The sequence below is a fragment of the Hypanus sabinus genome, chromosome 11, assembly GCF_030144855.1.
Source record: "Hypanus sabinus isolate sHypSab1 chromosome 11, sHypSab1.hap1, whole genome shotgun sequence".
Classification (NCBI taxonomy): Eukaryota; Metazoa; Chordata; class Chondrichthyes; order Myliobatiformes; family Dasyatidae; genus Hypanus; species Hypanus sabinus.
The window spans coordinates 96,908,909-96,929,607 of NC_082716.1; the positions used below are offsets into that span (position 1 = coordinate 96,908,909).

General features: G+C 42.4%; 1 protein-coding gene and 1 long non-coding RNA gene across 8 annotated transcripts in view; one reads left to right on the plus strand and one right to left on the minus strand.

The window, feature by feature from the left end:
- The window catches only part of LOC132402212 (uncharacterized), a 28,218-nt gene extending 17,604 nt beyond the window's left edge, over positions 1-10,614 (plus strand). For 2 of the 4 annotated variants that reach the window (XR_009514845.1, XR_009514846.1), the window contains 3 exons: positions 1,763-4,743; positions 6,358-6,623; positions 9,605-10,614. This is a non-coding gene — a long non-coding RNA (uncharacterized LOC132402212). Of the gene's footprint in view, positions 4,744-6,357; positions 6,624-9,604 lie in introns of all 4 variants that reach the window. The other 2 variants (XR_009514843.1, XR_009514844.1) reach the window with 2 other exon arrangements.
- Positions 1-20,699, minus strand: part of LOC132402211 (roquin-1-like) — a 132,846-nt gene that overhangs the window by 81,347 nt on the left and 30,800 nt on the right. The gene's annotated exons all lie outside the window — the stretch shown is intronic.

The following is a 20,699-nucleotide window of genomic DNA, read 5'->3' on the forward strand; positions in this document are numbered from 1 at the left end:
CTATAGATGCTGCCTGGCCTGCTGTGTTCCATGAGCATTTTGTGTGTGATGTATATAGAACTGTTCAGCACAGTACAGGCCCTTCGACACACGATCTTTTAACCTATTCTAAGATCAATCTAACCCTTCCCTCCCACATATCCCTTCATTTTTCCTTCATCCATGTACCTATATAAGAGTCTCCTAAATGTCCCTAATATATCTGCCTTTACCACCTTGGAAGCACATTCCTCGCACTTATTGCACTCTATGCAAAATAAATACAACTGATATCACCCACAATACTTTTCTTCAATCACTGTAAAATTATGCACATTCATTTTAGCCATTTCCACCCTGGGAACAAGTTTTGGTTGTCTGGACTAGTCTCTGATCACTCTATCAAGTTACCTCTCATCTTCCTTCGCTCAAAAGAGAAAAGCCTAACTCATTCAATCTATCCTAACACACGCTCTCTAATCCAGAGAGTGTCCTGTTAAATCTCAAAGTTCACAGTAAATTTATTATAAAAAATATATACATAACACCATATACAACCCTGAGATTCTTGTGGGCCATCACATTTGATGCAAGATAATAAAATTAATGAAAGACCATACCCAACAGTACAGATAACAACCAAAGTGCAAAAACAGAAACAGAAAGGGAAAAAAAAATTAAGTAAGCAATAAATATTATGAACATGAGATGAAGAGTCCTTGAAAATGAGTCCAGTTCAGTGGGAACATTCAGTGAAGGGCAAGTGAAGTTGAATGAAATTGTCCTCTCTGGTTGAAGAGCCAGATGTTTGAGTGGTAATAACTGTTCCTGAACTTGTTGGTGAGTGCTGAGGTTCCTGTTTCTTCTTTCTGATGGGAGCAGTGAGAAGAGAGCATGGCCTGGACGGTGGGGGTCCCTGATGATGGATACTGCTTTCCTGTGGCAGTTCTCCGTGTAAATGTTCTCAGTGGTGGAGAGGGCTTTACCCATGACTGACTGGGCCGTATCAACTACTTCTTGCAGGCTTTTCCATACAAGGCCATTGGTATTTTCATACTCAGCAATTTTGCAACTAGTCAATATACTCTCCAGCACACATCTACAGAAGTTTACCCAAGTTATAGAAGACATGCCAAATCTTCACAAACTTATAAAAAAGTAGAGGCACTGCCATGCTTTCTTCGTAATGGTACTTGAACGTTTAAGCCAGGACAAATCCTCTAAAATGATAACACAAGAATTTAAAGTTGCTGACCATCTCCGCCGCTGATCCTCCAATGAGGACTGGCTCATGGACCCCTGGTTTCCTCCTCCTGATGTCATTAACCAAGATCCTTGGTTGTGCTGACATTGAGTGAGAAGTTATTATTGTGGCACTACTCAGCCACATTTTAATCTCCCTTCTATATGCTGAATTGTCACCACACTTGATTTGACCAGTGACAGTGGTGTAATTTGCAAACTTAAGTATGGCTTCGGAGCTGAGCATAGCCTCACAGTCGTAAGCATAAAGCAAGTAGAGTAGGGGACTAAGCACACAACCTTGTGGTGCATTATTGCTGATGGAGTGTGTACAGCAGATGTTGTTGTCAGTTCAAACTGACTAGGGCCTGCAAGTAAGGAAATCAAAGATCCAATTACACGAGAAGGTATTGAGGCCAAAGACTTGAAGCTTATTGACTACTTATGGCAGAGATGCAGGGGGAATGGTAGTATTGAATGCTGAGTTGTAGTCAATGAAGTGCATCCTGATGTATGCATCTTTGCTGTCTGTATGTTCTAGGATCGACTGAAGAGCCACTCTGTTGTTCACCTGTTGTGATGATGCATAAATTGGAATGGATCCAAGTTTTCCCTCAGGCAGGAATTCATATGTTCCATCACCAACCTCTTAAACCACTTAATCACTGTAGATGCAAGCGGTATTGGATGACAGTCATTGAGGCAGGTTACCACATTCTTATTAGACCCTGGCATAATGAAGCCTGCATGAAGCAGATGGATATCTCAGACTGATGAAGTGAAAGGGTAAAGATATCGGAGAATTCTACAGCCTGTTGATCAGCACAAGCCTTTAGTACTTGGCCAAATATCCCGCCTGGGCCGGATGCTTTCTGCAGGTTCACCCTCCTGAAGGATGTTCTCACGCCAGCCTCAGAAACCGAAATCACAGGGTCATCCGGGCTGTGGTTTTTATTCAGCTTTTCAAAGTGTACTGTATCACTTCGCTTTTCCAGATTGAACACCAGATACTGCTTCTTAGCTCTACATCCACTACACTATCCACAACACCACTAACCTTACCGTCATCTGTAAGCTTAATAACCCAACCTTCTACTTTCTCATCCAAGTCATTTATATAATTTTAAAAATCCACAAAGAGCAGGGGTTCCCAGAACAGATCCCTGCAGAACTCCTCTGATCACAGACCTCAAGCTGAATATGCTCCTTCTACTATCCTCTGCTTTCTGTGGAAACCTCTCAATGGTCTCTGCCAATTCTGAATCCATGCAGCCATGCTTCCTGATATTCTGAATAAGTTTATCATGTGCAACGTTGTCAAAAGCCTTGCTAAAATCCATATACACCACACCCACTGGCTCTACCTGGATCAGTGGTGTTCAGGACCAGTGATACAGAAAAGTGTAAGAGGTCCAGGTATGAGTCCTGGAAAGCCATCTCATATTGCCATATGAATGGCAATTCCAGACCAAATCTGAATCACAGAAGGATGCTCGACAACTTTGGCAAAGCTTGAATACCATCACCTCCTACAAACAAAAACCAAGCAACATTAATAACAAGGTTTTGCTCCCAGATGGGCTCAATATCTTTTATATTCCCTTTGACCAATAGAACATGGAGGCACCTTCATGAACTAATCCGTCAGTCTCGTGAGATCTTGGATTTGTGCCTGGGCAGGGCTGTATGGGAGACCGGCAGTTGCCCAAGCTGCAAGCCTTCCCCTCTCCACGCCACTGATGTTGCCCAAGGGAAGGGCACTAGGAGCCAAGCAATTTGGCACCGGTGTCGTCGCAGAGCAATGTGTTGTTAAGCGTCTTGCTCAGGGATACAACACGCAGCCTCAGCTGAGGCTCGAACCAGTGACCTTCAGATCGCTAGACTGATGCCTTATCCACTAGGCCACTCGCCAACACTTTCATGAACTGATGATAAAGTTCAAAGGAATTGGGCGATTCTCAGATTCTGTAAATAACGGGTTAAGTGCTGACTATGTCTGTGTATTTTGTGAGTGACTGCAGCGTGTTTGAATAATGTCTCACAGCTGCATCTTTGGAGCAAGATAAGGGTTAAAGTTCACACAGATCCACATGTCTCCTGATTTTTCACACCTTTTGGTTTTGACAAAAGGAAGTACCTGGTGGAAATTAGGCAGGACATTCCTTTCTTAATTAAAGCATAAATCTGGTGTATGTTCTTACCTTTGTATTTAAGTTTCAGCTCCAACAGCTGCTTTTTTTTAAAAGGAATATATGGGTCAGCACAACATCGAATGCTGAAGGGCCTGTACTGTGCTGTAATATTCTAGTGTCTAGTGTTTACTGGCCAGTTGGAGGAATAATGCATGTAATAAAGGGATAGAGGTATGTACGGCAGAAGGGACTCCCAAGAGTTGGGAGACACTGAAAGCAGAGTGTGAGTGGGTAGATGGGCAACAAAAGAGAGATCAGGAAAGGCAGTGTAAGCAGGCAAAGGCTGATATGGACAGACAGAAAGGATTAGAATGACAGCGCCGTGGGAAAACCCTGAGGCCTGATCAGGATCCGCAGCCCGTGTCTGGCATACTGACTCTTTTTGATGATTCGGAAGATACTGATAGGGAGGAGGAGTGGGGATGTTACCCTAGACTGCTACCACCTCCCTTACCCTTCTCACAACCAACCACACCACCCCCACCACCATACCAGGCTCCTGAAGGATCGAATGTAGCAGAATGAGTAAAGATAAATCCCAGAAAACAAACCTGGAGAGGATCCTGGCCAGGAGATTCTGGAGAGGGGCAGTCTAAACTTTGTGATAAACTTGGAGGAATCCAACTGAATCCCCAACAGCAGTGCCCTATTAGGCAGTTGCCCAATCCCCGAGCAGTTGAGGGGGCAAGCAACCACCAAAAATTGAAGTATACGTCCCCTGGAAACCCCAGGATTTGATAATGATAATGAATCAGGCCCCGGACTGTAAGGAGAAACCAGCCCAATATGCTCAGTATGTTCAAAGTACTATTCTGATGTATAATGCCACTTCTTAGGACCTGTTTGAACTATGCTGCATGATATTGTCACCTGAAGAGACAACAAAATAGCAGGATCAATTGGGTGAGGGCGGTAACAGGGGGCTGATCCGAAGCCACAGGGAACCAGAGCAGCAATTTCCTAATAACCGAGAAGCACAGACGAACCAGTTGATCCAATCATTAGAATGAGCCCGACAACAACCCGTGAACATTTACTAAGGTGTTAGAGTGCAGACCAAAGCCAGGAGAGTCAGAGGATGATTATTGGGAGCGGTTCATTGCTTGCTATGGGATATTCGCAGGGGATTCAGCCTTTTATCAAGGACGGGATTCACCTTTGTTTAACTCTATGGTCTTGCAATATATTCCACCCCCCCACCCCCGGTACTGCCGACATGATCCGGATGAATAACATGAACTGGTCCGAGAACTCCCGGCCTCAGATGAGACGAGCGGTGGTGTACTACTGGAATGGCCAGAATGAGTCTAAGCCTCGACCTAGACCGCAGGTAAAAACCGAATATGCCCAACGCCCGATTGCTGGGCAGAGACGGGGACCCCCCTAGATGAAAGGGAAGAGCCAAAAGATCCTGACCGGCGCTTCCATGATTGGCTGTATCCTGATCCCAATACTGACACACCAGGAAGCCAGAATATGGTATTAGCAGCACCTAGAAGACCTCTGAGAGAAGGAGACCCAGGTATTAAACCTTGGGAGACAGGGGCAAGAGAGGGATTCAATACAAAACAGTCCCCGGCATGGGCTGCCAATGGGGGCCTGTTATAATTGCAGAAGAATGGCCATTGGAAAGCAAATTGCCCCTGGAAACCTAGACAGGATACCGCTGCACCCAGGCCCCCATGGGCGCCCTTTACAACCAATAATCCATTTGCTTGACCTCAGGCAGAAATCTCCTGGTGATAAGCACGTCCCCTCATCAGGAACCCCATGTCACCATACGAGTGGCTGGAACCCCGATTCCATTCATGAGTGTCACAGGGGCAACCACCTCAAACCTCAATCAGGAAATAGTAAAGGATAAAGGGTTCCAGCTGTCTGGCACTACCATCGTCTTATCAGGATTCAAAGGACACAAAGATTCTTACTCACACACACAACTGCTGCTAGTAGAATTCGAAGGACACTACTGTGACATCTCCTTTACGGTAACTACCAACCTGGGCTGTAATCTGCCAGGGAGGGGTTTGCTTTGCCCACTGGAAGTAGAGATAATTTGCACTGATGAGGGTATCACCATAGGCTTGATTGGCCGTGGGCAGTATCCTCAGTTTACAGTTCCTCAGTGGTGGGGTTTAAGTACGGACCCCACACAGTTTACCCCACCACTCCCCATATCAGACCCCCATGTAACTAACTGTCTGTTATGACGCCACCAGAAGCTCTGCCAAAGACACCCAGTACTATGCTCCTTTTGAAGGATTAGAGTATCCGGTCTTGTTGATCAGAGAGGTGGAAGGGAAAGAAGGCTCAGTTTATCTGGTCACGATTCCAGGATACCTATGGTGCCAGACCAGGTTGGTAGTCCTGTATGTCACCTTGACCGTGTGTCCAGGGTATAAACACAAGAGCCTGGGATTTCTTCCCTAAACACTGACACAGATAGCTGCTGACACCAGAGGGTTCTGCCAGGCTTCTCCTACAATGGCTATTGAATATGGTCAATGGCCAACGGGCTGGCCAATTCATCTACCAGGAGGTCACCCCCCTCCCAGTGATGGGCCATCCCGGGTCACGAAGCTGGGCATACTACTTGTGCCCCAATTCGGATAAGACTAAAGGAAAATCAAACTCTACCATCTATTCCTCAGTATCCCTTGAAACCAGAAGCTGAGGGGGGGGTGTTGATGAACTCCTTTGTAACCCAAGGGATCCTGGTGCCTTGTAACTCACTCTGCAATACCCCCATATTTCCCGTCCCCAAACCAGGGCGAAAAGGTTGGTGACTAATCCAGAACCTCAGGAAAACAAATGAGATTGTGGCTCCAGTTCATGCTCTGGTTCCTAACCCGGCCACTATTCTAAGTTGTACCCCAGCCGATTCTTGTGTATTCACCATTATTGATTTACAATAATGCATTTTTTGCTGTGCCTCTACACCCAGACTCGCAGTATTTGTTCACTTTCACCTATCAAGGCCAGCAATACACCTGGACGCCGCTGCCCCAAGGGTTCATCCTCTCCCCTACGCTGTTCTCACAGACTCTCCAGAAACAATTACATACCCTTGAGTTGCCACAGGGATCAACGGTAGTACAGTACGTGGATGATCTACTCCTGGCTAGCAACAAGGTGCAAAACTGCGAAACCGACACTACTGTACTGCTGAATTTCCTGCACTCTTTGGACTATGTGGTTCTTCCACAAAAGGTAAGCAGCTCATAGGCAGAGGTTAAATTCCTTGGCATTGTCCTTTCAGCCACAGAACGAGAACTGACGGAGGACCAAATATGACCCATTGCTGCTACTTCCCCACCAACCACCCCTAAACAGATGTGTACTTTCCTCGGTCTTCTCAACCTTTGCAGGTAATGGATACCGAATATTACCATTTATACCCGCTTATTGACTCCCCTGGCATCATCGAATGTTCCAACTAGTTTTACCCTGACGACCGAGCAATCGACAGCATTTATTGAACTAAAAGGTAGTCTCTCAAGGGCTCCAGCCCTTGGCTGGCCGTTGTACGACCACCTGGTCCAGCTGTATGTCACTATTCAGGAAGGAAGTGCCACAGCCATCCTAACAAAGATGCACGGCGACTGCAAAAGACCGGTGGCTTATCACTCAATGAAGTTAGACCCGGTTGCCGCAGGATTACCACCCTGTTCACAGGTATTGCCAGTGATCTATATGCTAGTATCTGCAGCCTCAAATATTACACTACATCAACAGGTAACAGTCCTGGCCCCTCATTCTGTGGTTGAATTGTTTAACCTCCCGACAGACTCAACATTTAATGCAAGCCCACTAGAACAGATATGAGACAGCCTTGCTTAATAATCCCTTCTCCCACTGTACGCTAAACCCTGCCACATTCTTAACAGAGCCACCGCAGCAACTCCCTTCTCCAGACCACGATTGTATCCTCAGAAACCATCTTTTTACGACAGCCCATGAAGATTTAGCCGATCAGCCACTTCCTAACACCGAATTGATTCTCTACATAGATGGCAGTTCCGTTATTGCTCCGACAGGCCAACGCTGTTCTGGTTATGCTTTTGTCACGGACTCTGACACAGTAGAACACAGCTCCTTTGAAACACCAGTGTCTGCACAGAAAGCAGAGCTTTTTGCCCTCACCAGTGCTTGCATATTGGCTAAAGGGAAATCTGCCAATATTTATACAGACACTCACTATCCCTTTGAGGTGGCACATGACTATGGGGCTTTGTGGGAGCATTGGGGATTCCTGACCTCTACCAGACAGCCCATTAGCAATGCTGTTTTTGTACACAACTTATTGCAGGCTTTACAATTACCAGCCAGTGTGGCAATCACCAAATGCATTGCCCACACTGGAGAACCTGGTGATGCTGCAGCTAAACAGACGGCTCTAAACCTTGCCCTATTAGTCCCCTCAGGATCCCAGCAGGCTCTTGTTAGGCAAAACTTAAGGACGGGTATGCCAGACATGGGTGAGATACGTATGTTACAGGGGGATGCCCCTGACAAAGAGCGTAAACTATGGTTCCAAATGGGGTGCCACCTTGAGCCTCAGAATAATCTATGGGTGACCCCTGCAGGACAGGTTTGCGTCTCTTCTGTGTTTTTAACCTATCTTAATTGATTACGTGCGTAACTGTACACATTTGGGCAAGGAGGGAATGGTTAATACTTTATTACAAACTTGGTGGCACCCTGATTTCCAGAAAACAGCTGAAAAATGAGCTAAAGCATGCTTAATTTGTATAAAGACAAATACTGGAAAAGGGATGCTCTGTGGTTCTGGAACCACCCCCTTGCCTGGTGGGCCTTTTGCTTGTCTGCAACTTGATTTTATAGAATTACCTACAGTACATTGTTATAAACATTGCTCAGTAATACAGGTGCACATTCCTTTATCCAAAATTCTGAAATCCAAAAAGCTCCGAAAACTGAAGTTTTTTTCGCCAACAGCTGACATCACTCAGGTGTGATGTGGCAGCAGTAGCAGTGGCCACCAGACGTCAGTTGTGGCTCAGCACTCGTACTGGTTACATGTGCATTTGCTGTTCACTGATATTTTGTGTTCACTGTTGACTAAAATGTCAAAAAGAGCTGCAGATACCCCTATGCGTAACAATTAGAAAAAGAGAACGAAGCATCTATCATTAACAATAACGTAGAAAGTGGAGTTATTGCAGAAGCTTGATCGTGGTGTGTCTGTGGGACGTCTTACTGAAGAAAATAGTGTCGGAACTACCACTGTATATGATTTAAATAAATAGAAAGACAAGTTACTGAAGTTTTATAGTGACAGTGACATTCTACATTTATTCCAATAAGCGATTTACCATGTGTTTGATTCGGTTCATTTGAAGCTGTATATTTTTATGTTTTATTGAATGTTTTTGTTGGAAATAAATATTTTTCTTGTTATGATTTCCTAAACCATACAATATAACAACTATTTAAATAGCATTTACATTGTATTAGGTATTATAAGTAATCTAGAGATGATTTAAAGTATATGGGAAGACATGCATAGGTTTGGTGTGCCACCGGGTCTGAAAGTCCACCTCATGAGCCAGGTTAAATAAGGGACTTGAACATATGTGTTTTTTGGTATTGGGGGGGCGGGGGGGGGGGAAGAAGGGGGTCCTGAAATCTGAAAAATTCTGAATTCCGAAATGCAACTGACCCCAAGGATTTTGGATAAGGGATTGTGGGCTGTACTGTAGTAGATGTATTTAGTAGATGGATTGAAGCTATCCCCATGACTGACAATACTGCTATAACAGTGGTAAAAATATTGCTGAGGGAAATAATTCCCCATTATGGACTCCCAGAAATGATAAGCACAGAAAATGGACTGCACTTTGCAGCCAAAATAAATGAAGAAATCTGCAAGGAGTTGGCTATAAAGCAATAGTTCCACTGCACCCACCACCCAAAGGCAGCTGGTGTAGTGGAACGAGCCAATGGTATCTTGACAGATAAGTTGGCCAAACTTACCCAGGTGACCTGGTTAAAGGTTCTACCCTTGGCCTTGTTCCACATGAGAATCACACCCTCAGTTAAAATGGGGTTATCCCCTGCTGGGATTATCTAGGGGAAGCCTGACCTCCCCTTCCTGAAAGGATGGATATGCATACCTTAGGGGAAGAGATGGGAAAATATTTATGTAAGTTAACTAAAACTCTCCAAAGCTTTCATTCACAGGTACAACAGGCCTATCGAGAGGATGACACCCAGCCAAAGGGTGACTACCCCACCATCAAGCCTGGAGATTTTGAACTGATTAAGAACTGGGATCGTAAGAAGTTGGAACCGAGGTGGAAAGGACCGGACCAAGTGCTACTGACAACACCTACTGCAGTGAAAGTGGAAGGGCAGCTCCGGTGGATACATCGAACAGATTAAACATGTTACTGGCAGAACTAATAAGGACTGAAAAATGTATTGGTTAATGATAATTTTGATGACACTAAGGGGACCTGTCCCTGTTTCAGGAGGCCCCTAGGTTAACACTTTTCTGTCCCTCTGCCATACTTATGCTAAGCAAGTAGAATGGGGAGCATATTGGGTATGTTTTGTATCATGTTGTAGAAGCGACAATCTGTTCTGAAAAGTTATCATGTAATGATAAAAAGGAGGGAATGATAAAGTTTAAAGAAATTGGGGGATTCTCAGATTCCTGTAAATAATGAGTTAAGTACCAACTATGTCTGTGTATTTTGTGAGTGACTGCTGTGTGTTTGAATAATGTCTCACAGCTGCTTCTTTGCAGCAAGATTAGAGTTAAAGTTCACACAGATCCACATAAGATGTCTCCTGATTTTTCACACCTTTTGGTTTCGACTAAAGTCGGTATCTGACGGAAATTAGACAGGAGAAATCCTTTCTTAATTAAAGCATAAATCTGGTGTATGTTCTCATCTTTGTAATTAAGTTTTGACTCCAACAAACCAGGTAGGCCATTCCTTTTTAAATTAGAGTGGCTGGAATGTCTATCAAACTGATTGTTCTTTTGTACCAACAGTCCATTGACTTGGCTGGAATGTTTATCAAACTGATCTTTTGTATCGGTGGCCTTATAAATTGTAACAATTCTGGAAGTCGAGCAGTGAACTTGTTTGAACTGCCAGAGGGATGAGAATGCTTCTCCCCCGATGTCAGGACCAAGTTCCCTCATCGGCTGAGCTCAAAGAAATAAACTGGTGGAAAGATAAGTAACAATCTTTTGTGCTGTAGTTATTTGGTCTGGCGAATTTACGTTTACACTACTGAGGACAAGCAACAACTTACTGGTGGGTTTCAAAGCAAGTACAACTAAATACTTTAATAACAATTTCTCTGTAAAAATTTATGGTAAACAAAAATCGTAATGTAGAGGCAAGCAAAGGCAAGGCTGACTAGTGGGTCGAGGCGTGTGGGTACAAGTGAGGTCGAGGCATGTTTGAGAAGTGACAAGATGGCACTGGCGTACATCAGCGACTCTGTGGGCTGCAGAAAATTGTTCCAGTTTCCTCTTAAATATACTTTGACAATAAATGTACTTTGAACTTTCATCTCATTCTCTGAGATTGAATGAGAGCTTCCGGACCTCGTACCTGGTCGAGTACAGAAGACCTGTGCAACTGGTTTCAATCTCTTACTTTGGCAGGCCAAGTATGTACCCATCCGGTTCAAGCAAGCTTCAATTATACCACTGCTTAAGAAGAAAGTAGTAATCTGCCTCAATAGCTATTGTTCAGTTTAACTCACATCCACTGTGAAGTGCTTTAAGAGATTGGTAATGAAGTCACTGCCTGAGGAGTGACTTGGATCCACCAAAATTTGCCTATCATCACAACACATCAACAGCAGGTGGCTTTACATATGCTCTTCACTGAGCTCTGGAACATCTGGACAGTGAAGTGAGGACACTTGTCATTGACTTACAGCTCAGCTTCCAACACTATTGAAACTAATCAACAAGATCCAAGTCCTAGGCCGATACTGCTTGAATTTCCTCATTTGCAGACCCGTCAGTTTGGATTGGCAACAACATCTCTTCCACAGTCACCATCAGCACAGGTGCACCACAAGGTTGTGTGCTTTGCCTCTTGCTCTACTCAGTTTATACTTAAGACTGTGTGGCTAAGCACAGCTGCAATGCTCTATTCAAGTTTGCTGATGACACCATTGTCATGGGACGAATCAAAAGTGGTTACAAATCAGCATGTAGGACAGAGAAAATCTGGCTGAGTGGTGCTGCAACAAACACCTTTTTCTCAATGTTAGTGAGACCAAGGAGCTGATTATTGACTTCTGGAGGATGAAACCAGAAGTTATGAGCCAGTTCTTATTGGAGGACCAGAGGTGGGAGGATCAGCAACACTAAATTTCTTGGTGCTGTTATTTTGGAGGATTTGTCCTGGGCCCAACACGCAAGTGCAATTATGAAAAAAGTATACGGCGGCGCCTCTATGGAGTTTGCACGACATCTAAAACTTTGACAAACTTCTACAGATGTGTGGAGTAGAGTACATTGACTGGTTGCATTCCAGCCTGGTATGGAAACATCAATGCCCTTGAATGGAAAATCCTAAAAAAAGTAGGATATGGCCCAGTGCACCATGGATAAAAACCTTCCCCAATATTGAGCATGTTACATGGAGCATTGTTGCAGGAAAGCAGCATCCATTTTGCTGCTGCCATTAGGAAGGTGGTACTAGATCCTCAGGACCCACACCACCAGTTATTATCCCTCAACCATCAAGTTCTTAAACCAAAGGGGATAATTCCACTCAACTTCACTTGCCCCATCATTGAAATATTCCCACGACTTACAAACTCATCACTCCACTTTCTTGATATTTATTGCTTATTTATTTATTATTATTTATTTTTTCCTTTTCAATTTGCAGTTTGTGGTGAAAGCACATTGGTTGAAAGCTCAAGTTGATGTGGTCTTTCTTTGATTCTATTATGGTTATTATTCTAAAAAGGATTTATTAAGTATGCCTGCAAGAAAATTAATCTCAGGGTGTAAATGGTGACATATATGCACTTTGATAATGTACTTTGAACTTTAATGTTTTTTGAAAGTCCCAGTTCACCCCTTTATTCAACATTGACATGTTCCAGCATATCATTGTTTTATGTAGTCTATATTCATTAAGATCCCTCTCACTTGTGAATACTGAAGCAAAGTATTCATTAAGGACCTCTCTAACCTCAACTAACTCCCAGCATTTGCTCTTTCATCCCTGATTGATCTTTCCCTCACTCTAGTTATCTTCCTTTTCTTCACGTACATGTATAAATGCATACACAGAAAACTTTGCATACAGACATATTTATTTCCCCATAGATGAAAATGATCTGTTTTCAATCATTTCCTTAAAGAGAAGGCTGGGGAAGATCCAAACACAAAGGGCCCAAGGAATAAATAGGTCTGCTAAGGACAAGACCACAGAATTTTATGGCGATTTTAAAATAATCTAGGAATCAGAATAGAGTTACCAATAGATCACAAAGAGGTATGGCATACCTTGAATCTGATCACTTTTGCGTAAGAGTGCATCAACTTTCTAATAAAATCACAAAGTCAATAGAGTCAATAAAGTTGTACAGCACATAAATGGGCCTACTAATCCATGCTCACTTTTCTGCCTGTTTACATAAATTACAATTTCCCTCATTTTGTCTGTACCCTCCTCTGCCTTGTCTCGATGTCTCTTAAATACAATGACTGTATCTGATTCCACCACTTCTTCAGGCAGCAAGACCAAATATCAACCAGTTTGTGTAAAAAAAAACCTCAAATCCCCTTTAAAATTCCTTCCTCTCACTTTAAATCTATGCCCTCTTTAGTGTTTGACACGAGTAAAAGATTCTGACCATCGATACTTGTAATATTTTTAACATACTGACTGCCCCATGTAAAAATTTCATTTTTGCAGCTGTTCTAAGTTGATTTCAACTCCAAATTAAAAAATACACAAAAATCACGATGTTGCGCCATACCTCCACAGTATAGAAATGAATGGCATCAGCAGTACATACAACGGACCAGAAATAACAATATATAAAAAAAAACGAGAGGAAGGAAACTAGAAACTTTGCAGAGAAAACTAGTTTGCTGTATAACTAGTATATGATAGTAGTATGTTGGACTTTTAAATTTAATATTATGGGAGCTCATTCAAATATAGGCGTGTCCATAAGTTGGGTGTTTGTAACCCACTGATGGCCTGCACCACCTAACAAGTCTCCCCTCACAATTCAGGTAAAACAAGCCCAGCCTGTCCAATCTCTCTCCATAACTAAAGTTCAATTCAACAAGATCTTGGTGAACTCCTTTTGCATTTTCTCCAGTACAACCATATCCTTCTTATAACAAATACAGAAAATGCTGTAAATACTCAGCAAGACATGTTGCCACTTTGGTAAGGAAAACAGAAGCAATGATTCATGTCAGAAATCCTTTGTCAGACCCTCAGACAGCCTGAACATCAGAGTGTCTCAAGAAAGAACTCCAGCTTGAAATGTTGACTCTCTTCCCACAGATGTTACCTGGCCTATTGGATACTTCTGGCACTTAAAAATTTCGTTTTAGGTTTCCAGTAAATGCATTTTAATCCCTTTCTGCACCCTCTCGAGCTTAATCATACCCTCCCTTCATTATGATTAAATGTGCACAGAATACTCCGACTGATCTAACCAACATACTGTACAACCATAATACAATGTGCCAACTCTTGTTACAGCCAATGAATTCAAGCATGCCATATCAATTGAACTGACTTTATTTCTTACATCTTTCACATACATGAAGAGTAAAAATCTTTACGTTACGCCTCCGTCTAAATGTGCAGTGTGCAATCAAAGTAATTTATAATGCCTTCTTCACAATGCTGTTTATGTAGCCACTTCCAGGGAACTAGGTACCCAGTGCCTCTATTTACAACACTCCAAGGCCTTTTGTATGCCTTGCTCTTGATTCACTTACCAAAATGTAACACTATGCACTTCTCCAAGTTAAATTCCAACTACCATTCCTCCACTCACTTTCTCTGTTACACGCTTAGACAATCTTCACTGTACACTCTACCATGCTCTGCCTCCTTCTACCAAACCAATATCTAATCAATTTGTTCACCCTGGATCTCATGTGTTTTATAATCCTCCAGACCAGCATAACATTCAGAAACTAATCAATGTCCACATAGACACTGTCCTCAGCACAGTCATCATCTCTTTAAAAAAAATTTGATCAAATTCATGATTTCCCATACATAAAGACATGGTCATTATTCCTGATCTATATTCTGCTGTATCCTTAGCCAATCTTCCTTGTTACGAATGGGGCCACTAACTTTCTTAACACATAAAACTTACAAATCATAATTCCTACATTCACATCCACGTTGCTAATACTACAAACTCCTGCAATACTTCACTGGACAGATTCTCAATCAAAAAGGCACTTAGACCATTACCATTACCTTCTGTCTCCTGTCACTAAGCTAGTTTTGAATCCAATCAGCCAGCTCACCTTAGATCCCATGTCCTTTAACCAGAATCAGCCAAGTAGGAATTATCAAATAACCTAAAGTTTTTAGTAAGTTTAGTAATTTAGCTATTTAGTAATAGTTACATGAGATTATTGCTGTGGACTGTAGATTATATTGATCTCATTCAGTTTTTCTGTGTTTTCTTTCTTGTTCTCGATTGGTGGGTGAGTGATGTGTTACTTTTTTGGGGCAAGGGATGGGCCAGGGATATGAAGACTAATGTTCTTGTTGCTGATTTTCTGTGTAAGTGATCTGTTAGATTTTTGTGTGCAAGAAAGGTTGGAGGTTTGATGTTTATAGAAAAAACACAGAAAACCTGCAGTAGCCCACAATGCTGTGATGAGCATATACTTACTTTAGAGATTATCTGAGGTTACCCATAGCCCTCTATTTTTCTAAGCTCCATGTACCTATCCAGAAGTCTCTTAAAAGACCCTATTGTATCCGCCTCCACCACTGTTGCCGGCAGCCCAATCCATGCACTCACCACTCTCTGTGTAAAAAACTTACCCCTGACATCTCTTCTATCTACTTCCAAGCACCTTAAAACTGTGCCCTCTCGTGTTAGCTATTTCTGCCCTGGGAAAAAGGTTCTTTCTTCCTTTTTCAATCTTCTTATTAATTTTCAAATTCATATACATAACAGTAATAGTGCAAAGAGAATGGGATTACATCATTAATAATTGCATATACGAATATAAACTAGAAATAACATAAGTATACTAAGCCTCCCAAACTCTTAATGTAATTAAACATGATAAAAAAGTGAAAAAATATCAAAGGAGAAAAAAAACCTCAAATTGAAAAAAAAGAAAAAAAAATTAAGTATACTAAACAAAGCTGGGCTATTATATTACATCGGATAGAATCATTAATGTTGTTAGTTCCGCTCCTCCATCCATACATTTAAGGCTGATAATAGGAATTCGGAAAGGTCAAGTTAAATCAAAGCAAGAGGCAGAGAGGGAAGAGTTAAAAGAAGCTTGGAGAGAAACTATTCTTTTTACTGATTGGGGCAAAGAGGCTAGACTGTACAGGCACGTGACATAGCGCGCCAAAGGTTTAAAAGAAAGACCGCCATATACAACAGCCATCGTCGGAATGGACTGAGGCAGAGTGGGACGGTTTTGGCTCAATCAGGCTTCAGTGATAACAGGCAGAGGCGAGGTTTGAACGGGGCATGACTGCGCAAGCGCGTGAAAGTGGGCCTCTGATATCAGCGGGGGAATTTAAAAAGCAAGCAGAGGCTGAGTACAAGCTTCACTCTAGGTGAGGTAAGGCCAGGTAAGATCCTTTAATTAGTCTAATTAGCTTAGAGTAGCTAATGGAGGCAGCAGTTAGAGCAGTCGAGTGCTCCGTTTGCAGTATGTGGGAAGTCAGGGCGAGCATAATTGTCCCTGATGACTACACCTGCAGAAGGTGCATCCAGCTGCAGCTCCTGACAAACCGTGTTAGGGAACTGGAGCTGGAGCCGGATGAACTTTGGATCATACGGGAGGCAGAGGCAGAAATAGACAGGAGTTTCAGGGAGATAGTCACCCCTAGGAGTCAGGAGACAGGTAGCTGGGTGACTGGGTGACTGTCAGGAGAGGGAAGGAGAATAGACAGGAAGAGCAGAGCACCCTTGTGGCAGTTCCCATCAACAATAAGTATACCGTTTTGGATACTGTTGGTGGGGACGACCTACCAGGGACAAGTTGCAGTGATTGCGTCTCTGGCACCGAGACTGGACCCTCCGCTCAGAAGGGAAGGAGGGAAAAGAGGAGAGCAGTACTGATAGGGGATTCTATAGTTAGGGGGACAGATAGGAGGTTCTGTGGAAGAGATCAAGAATCCCGGATGGTCTGTTGCCTCCCTGGTGCCAGGGTCCGCGATATCTCAGATCGAGTTCTGAGTATTCTCAAGAGGGAGAGTGAGCAGCCGGATGTCGTGGTCCATGTAGGGACCAATGACATGGGTAGGAAGATTGAGGAGGTCCTGAAAGGTGAGTTTAGGGAACTAGGTGCCAAGTTAAAGGACAGGACCTCCAGGATAGCAATCTCAGGATTGCTACCAGTGCCACGTACAGGTGAGTTTAGAAATAGTAAGATAGTGCAGATCAACACGTGGCTGAAGACATGATGCAGGAGGGAGGGCTTCAGATTTATAGATAATTGGGCAGTTTTCCAGGGAAGGCGGGACTTGTTCCAGCGGGACGGTTTACATCTGAACTGGAGGGGGACAAATATTCTTGCAGGTAGGTTTACTAGAGAGACTCCAGTAGATTTAAAATAGATACGAGGGGGGAGAGAAACCAGAGTGTAGGAACAGATGTATAGGAGAAGGAAGAAAAAGAAGACAGTAAAGTTCTTTGTACTGTTAGAGATAAACAGAGAGGAGGAGGTGGAGAATTTCTTAAATGCATTTATTTTAATTCTAGGAGCATTGTAAGAAAGGTGGATGAGCTTAGAGCCTGGATTGATACCTGGAAATATGATGTTGCAGCTATTAGTAAAACATGGTTGCAGGAGCTATGTGATTGGCAACTAAATATTCCTGGATTTCGTTGCTTCAGGTGCGATAGAATTGGAGGGACAAGAGGGAGAGGTGTTGCATTGCTTGTCAGAGAAAATATTACAGTGGTGCTCTGGCAGGATAGATTACAGCGCTCATCTAGGGAGACTATTTGGACAGAATTGAGGAATGGGAAAGGTGCAGTAACACTTATAGGGGTGACTTATAGACCACAATGGGGAACGAGAATTGGAGGAGCAAATTTGCAAGGAGATAGCAGATATTTGTAGTAAGCACAGGGTTGTGATTGTGGGAGATTTTAATTTTCCACACACAGACTGGGAAGCCCATACTGTAAAAGGGATGGATGGTTTGGAGTTTGTAAAATGTGTGCAGGATAGTTTTTTGCAGCAATACATAGAGGTACCAACTAGAGAAAGGACAGTGCTGGATCTTCTGTTAGGGAATGAGATAGGTCAGGTGATGGTGTTATGTGTTGGGGAGCACTTCGGGTCTGGTGATCACAATGCCATTAGTTTCAATATAATTATGGAGAAGGATAGGACTGGACCCAGGGTTGAGATTTTTGATTGGAGAAAGGCTAACTTTGAGGAGATGCGAAAGGATTTAGAAGCAGTGGATCGGGACAATTTGTTTTATGGGAAGGATGTAATAGAGAAACGCAGGTCATTTAAAGGTGAAATTTTGACGGTACAGAATCATTATGTTCCTGTTAGGTTGAAAGGAAAGGTTAAAAGTTTTTGAGAGCCATGGTTTTCAAGGAATATTGGAAATTTGGTTAGGAAAAAGAGAGATATATACAACAAATATAGGCAGCATGGAGTAAATGAGATGCTTGAGGAATATAAACAATGCAAGAAGAATCTTAAGAAAGAAATTAGAAAACCTAAAAGAAGATACGAGGTTGCTTTGGCAAGTAAGCTGAAAATAAATTCAAAGAGTTTCTACAGTTATATTAATAGCAAAAGGATAGTGAGGGATAAAATTGGTCCCATAGAAAATCAGAAAAGACAGCTGTGTGTGGAGGCAAAAGAGAAGGAGGAGATTTTGAACAATTTCTTTTCTTCGGTATTCACTAAGGAGAAGGATATTGAATTGTGTAAGGTAAGGGAAACAAGTAGGGAAGTTAAGGAAACTATGATGATTAAAGAAGAGGAAGTACTGGTGCTTTTAAAGAATATAAAAGTGGATAAGTCTCCGGGTCCTGACAGGATATTCCCTCGGACTTTGAGGGAAGTTAGTGTAGAAATAGCAGGGTCTCTGACAGAAATATTTCAAATGTCATTAGAAACGGGGATAATGCCGGAGGATTGGCATATTGCTCATGTGGTTCCATTGTTTAAAAAGGGTTCTAGAAGTAAACCTAGCAATTATAGGCCTGTCAGTTTGACTTCAGTGGTGGGTAATTTATTGGAAAGTATTCTTAGAGATGGTATATATAATTATCTGGATAGTCTGATTAGGAACAGTCAGCATGGATTTGTGCATGGAAGGTCAGGTTTGACAAATTGAATTTTTCGAAGAGGTTACGAGGAAAGTTGACGAGGGTAAAGCAGTGAATGTTGTCTATATGGACTTCAGTAAGGCCTTTGACAAGGTTCCGCACGGAAGGTTAGTTAGGAAGGTTCAATCGTTAGGTATTAATATTGAAGTAGTAAAATGGATTCAACAGTGGCTGGATGGTAGATGCCAGAGAGTAGTGGTGGATAAATGTTTGTCAGGTTGGAGGCTGGTGACTAGTGGTGTGCCTCAGGGATCTGTACTGAGTCCAATGTTGCTTGTCAAATACATTAATGATCTGGATGATGGGATGGTAAATTGGATTAGTAAGTATGCAGATAATACTATCTCAACAGTTTTGCATATTGATTTGCAACCTCATCCTATTACAGGTGGCGCTGTGGATAATGAAGTTGGTTTTCAAAGCTGCAGAGAGATTTAGACCAGTTAAAAGAGTGGGCTGAATGATGGCAAATGGAGTTTAATGCTGATAAGTGTAAGGTGCTACATTTTGGTAGGAATAATCAAAATAGGACATACAAGGTAAATGGTAGGGCATTGAAGAATGCAGTAGAACAGAATGATCTAGGAATAATGGTGCATAGTTCCCTGAAGGTGGAATCTCATGTGGATAGGGTGGTAAAGAAAGCTTTTGGTATGCTGGCCTTCATAAATCAGAGCATTGAGTATAGGAGTTGGGATGTAATGTTAAAATTGTACAAGGCATTCATAAGGTCAAATTTGGAGTATTTTGTACAGTTCTGGTAACCGAATTTTAAAAAGATGTCAACAAAATAGAGTACAGAGAAGATTTACTAGAATGTTACCTGGGTTTCAGCACCTAAGTTACAGGGAAAGGTTGAACAAGTTAGGTGTTTATTCTTTGGAGCATAGAAGGTTGAGGGGGGACTTGATAGAGGTATTTAAAATTATGAGGGGGATAGATAGAGTTGACATGGATAGGCTTTTCCCATTGAGAGTTGAGATTCAAACAAGAGGACATGAGTTGAGAGTTAGGGGGCAAAAGTTTAAGGGTAACACGAAGGGGAACTTCTTTACTCAGGGATTGGTAGCTGTGTGGAACGAGCTTCCAGTAGAAGTGGGAGAGGCAGGTTCTGTATCGTCACTTAAAGTAAAATTGGATGGGTATATGGACAGGAAAGGAATGAAGGGTTATGGGCTGAGTGCAGGCCAGTGGGACTAGGTGAGAGTAAGTGTTTGGCACGGACTAGAAGGGCCTAGATGGCCTGATTCCGTGCTGTAATTGTTATATGGTTACATCATATGAAAGTGTTCAATAAATGGTCTCCAAGTTTCTTCAAATTTAACTGAAGGGTCTGAAGTAACACTTGTGATTTTTTCTAAACTTAAAACATGATATAGTTTGGGAAAACCATTGAAGAATAGTAGTTTCCAATTTAACAGATCTTCTAGCCATTCGTGTAGCAAAAGCAATCATCCGACGAGCTGAAGAGGATAAATAACTATGATCCATCATTGGTAAGCCAAAAATTGAAGTAATAGGATGAGGTTGCAAATCAATATGCAAAACTGTTGAGATAGTATCAAAAATATCTTTCCAATATTTTTTCAAAGGTGGACAAGAACAGAACATGTGGGTCAAAGAAGCTACCTCAGAATGACATCTATCACAGACAGGATTTATATGAGAGTAAAAATGAGCTAGACATGTGGACTCTACGCATTGTATGTGGACTCTAAATTG